The sequence below is a fragment of the Triticum aestivum genome, chromosome 4B (genome assembly GCF_018294505.1).
Source record: "Triticum aestivum cultivar Chinese Spring chromosome 4B, IWGSC CS RefSeq v2.1, whole genome shotgun sequence".
NCBI lineage: Eukaryota > Viridiplantae > Streptophyta > Magnoliopsida > Poales > Poaceae > Triticum > Triticum aestivum.
In genome coordinates, this window is record NC_057804.1 from 601267641 (window position 1) to 601271395 (window position 3755).

A 3755-nucleotide genomic window follows, 5' to 3' on the forward strand; every position below is an offset into this window, starting at 1 on the left:
CAATCTCACATCTGTCATGGATATTCACTCACCCAATCCACGTCCACTAGCATAGCATAGCATAATAAGCAAACGTAGAAGTAACTCCCAAGGTTTCATAAGTAACAGGTAATAGGTACTACCTCAATTCTACTTCCCAATCCCACAATTTAATTTAGATCCTAAACAATGCAAGTGTTTGAGGGTTTGATCTAATGCAATAAAACTGGGTAGTAGGAAAGATATGATCAAGTGTTACTTGCCTTGCTGATGATCCGCGTGACCTAGAGATTCGAAGTAACAAGCGGCGCACTCCGGGTGATCTAACGCAGACAAACAACAAGCATACAATAAGTACTCATCTAATGCACAGGGAAATCTCGAATAAAAGATCTAACCAGAGAGTTCAACTTAAGAACCCTGGTTGCAAAAGAATCGAATCAAATAAGGCATCGAAAGTCGGAACTCGAGAGAGAACGACTCGGTTTAGAAATCTGAAATTAGGTCAAAATTTCACAGTAGCAAAACTCTGTGAAAGTTGGTTAGTCGGAACGGCGGTTTCGTTACGAAACTCCAGGCGTTTGAATCACCTGATTCCGATAAACGAGCAAGAAATAAAACAGATTTGAAAATTGGATCGGAAATCGAATCAGAAAAATAACGGATTAAATCCGATTAAAAGAAAAACGACGAACGGTTTAAATAACGGACGTTCGTTAACAGAACCAATCCAACGAACGCGTTCATTGAAACGAACGGTTCGGTGAACGTTTGTTAAATAAGAAAACCAAAAAAAAAAACCAATCTAGTTTTTTTTTTAAAAAACCGAACACGTTTTTTTATAAACCGGATCGGTTTTTAGGGAAAACCGGATCGGGGCGGGGCTACCTCCGGTGATCGCCGGCGGGGCTCCGGGCGGCGGGCTAGGGGTCGGCGGCGGGGTCGGGAGGGGGCGGCGAGGGGCGGCGGGGCTCCCGGCGTCGGCGAGGGACGGCGGCGGCGGCGTTCCGGCGGCGGCGGCGTTCCGCGCGGGTCGGGAGGCGAGGGGCGAGGGCGGCTCGGGGTGAGAGAGAGGGGGGGGGCGGCGCATATAAAGGGGGGGGGTCGCCGGGTGGCTTGGGGAAGGGGCAGGGGGCGCCGGGTCGGAGCCGGACTCCGGGAGGCGTGCGGCGGCGGGGAAGCTCCCGCTCGGGCGGCGGCGTGCGCGCGAGGGAGAGGGAGGCGGGGCGCTGGGCCGGGCCTGGCTGGCTGGGCCGGCTGGGCCTTGGCCCAGGGGGGGGGGGCGGCGCGATTTTTTTTTTAAAAGAACAAAACGAATTAAAAAAAATACCAAATGAACTCTGATTTAAATAAAACAAATTTTCCCCGACTCCTAAAAATGAGTCGAACAAAATGAACTTTAAAAACGGCAAACATGCATAAATTTTTTAAATGCTCATTTTTGCCTAAGCAAAATAAATCTTTCAAAACCAAATCTTGATTTATTTATAATATCTTCATTTTTCCTAAATATTGGGAAAGTCATATTATTCCCTCTCTTAAAATTTTTATAGGAAAAACTTTATGAAGATAATTAAATAAATCCAAATGATCCTATTTTCAAAATTTGAGAAATCCCAAATATGAAAATAATGAAACTTCCAACTCTCTCCGAGGGTCCTTGAGTTGCGTGAAATTTTCTAGGATCGGAAAATGCGAGAAAAATATGATATGCATGATGACCTAATGTATAACATTCCAAATTGAAAATTTGGGATGTTACAATTTGTTTTGGGGGGTGACTTGTAACATGTTTCTAGTTATGAGATTGTCTATTCTTACATTGCCTGAATTTTGACTACCGCAAGGTAACTTACGAATCTGTGCTGCTAAATTGCTTCAAATATAGATGTCATCATAGATGCTGACAGATATTCACAACTTTGACAATTATTTCCATATGGTTGTATTTGCATAAAAAATATAGTGCATAAAACAATCGTAGTGAGTAAAATTATTACTCCGTCCGATCCATATTAATTGTCACTGATTTAGTACAAAGTTGGGAGTATATTATTACTTGACCAACCCAGATATGTTTCCAATATTAGTTAGTGAAGTCATAAGTGTGATGCTTCACCATCAATGGGTAAATTAGACGTCAAAAAAATATGTCAGTGTGATACTTGTTAAATGCTTTCTAAATTGATTAGCAAGGGATATATCATAGCAATTCTCTCAGCATGAGGATCAAAATACATTATTCAGAACTACAATAGACCAAGCCCACAGATAACCTGGTACAGCATATTCTGATGCCAAAATTACGACTTTATTATGGGAAAATGTTCTTTAAACTGCTGACAGACACCATTTAACTGAAAACTAGATTTCGTACCTGTTATTATAGACTGCAAGATCAAAAAGAGCCACGAAACCAATTTCTTGTGCCTTTCCAATTTGCATCTTGCACGGAATTACTTAACTGAACTAGTGCCTCTGAGCAAGCATAGGAGATACAGCCACCAGCTTAGAGTAGACTTTGCTGGTAGGAGACCCTAAGATGAGACTTTCCCGGTCCAAAGTATATGGATCTTTGAAGCAGCCAATGCGGGTCATGGTAGAGTTCTTATGTGGTTCAGACTCCTTTCCCTGGTAGGCTTCCAGTAGCACGCGGCAGATGGTCCATTCCGAGTGTCCTCACAAGTTCACATCCTTTATTTCAATGAATCCACATACAGGTCATTGACATGGAGCAAGGCTGGCAGCATTGGCAATGCTGAATCCGAACATGAAAGGATGCACAAAGTCCACACAGTTCTGAAGGTTGCTCACATCCTGTGTGTCGTGTGCTGTTTTCAGTTCCACCTTTCTTTCCTGACATACATGAAACGATTTAATGGATTAGCACCTTGCTTGATAGGAGGTAGCATTACCATAAAACAATCGAGGGACACGAGCAATGGCTGTGACGACTTATTATGAAGAAAACTAATGTCAAGCGCTGTAATACTTGCACGACCCAAGAAACACGAGGGAGAAATGCAGGATATGAGTTGAGCTCAAGATGTGGCTGTTTGTGGACAGACACCGATGCTAGTCTTACTACATTGGCTAGTACACATGCGAAATCCCGAAACCCCTATCCCAAAATATCATGCTTACTTATGAGAGACAAAAGTAAGCGAAGTGATACCACAATGAGAACCATTCTGTCATTCTGTGCACCATTTGCTGTTCTGCACAGACAATTTGGTTTTCAGGGAAACTAGACCCATTATTATGCTACATAATTTGACCCTTTAGCATCCTGCACCTGAACCCATCCTCCTAAGCACTCATCTAACCATCTAATGGCCCAGTGATCACAGAGGATTACCTTGGCGTTAGTGCGGATATGGATCTTCATTTGGTCGTCGACGGGGCAGTAGATCTCCTCCCATATCATGCCTTCTGCATCGGCATTATACGGTGCCTCGACACCGGCACCGGCGCCTCCCGCCCCCCCATCTCCCTCAGAGTGAGCGTCTCGATCCGCGTCCTCTCGCCGCCGCCCGTTGCTTTCATCTAAATTGCGCCGGCCGCCGGACCGCCGTCGGAGCTTCGTGAACTTTTTTTTGGATCCGAGTTTTGACGGAGGTAAGAAGCAAGGGGGGCAAGATGAGGGATATCCTATTTGGCGCATATGCGCCGGTTCGCCAACCGGCGCCTGCAGGCGCACCGAATTGGGCTCGGCCCATCTTGCTACCGGCGCCTCCCGCCCCCCCATCTCCCTCAGAGTGAGCGTCTCGATCCGC

General features: G+C 45.2%; 1 pseudogene; it reads right to left on the bottom strand.

The window, feature by feature from the left end:
- Window positions 1-2448: 2448 nt before the first annotated feature.
- On the bottom strand, window positions 2449-3525 carry LOC123090264 (RNA-binding protein pno1-like; annotated as a pseudogene).
- Between the last annotated feature and the right edge of the window lie 230 nt (window positions 3526-3755).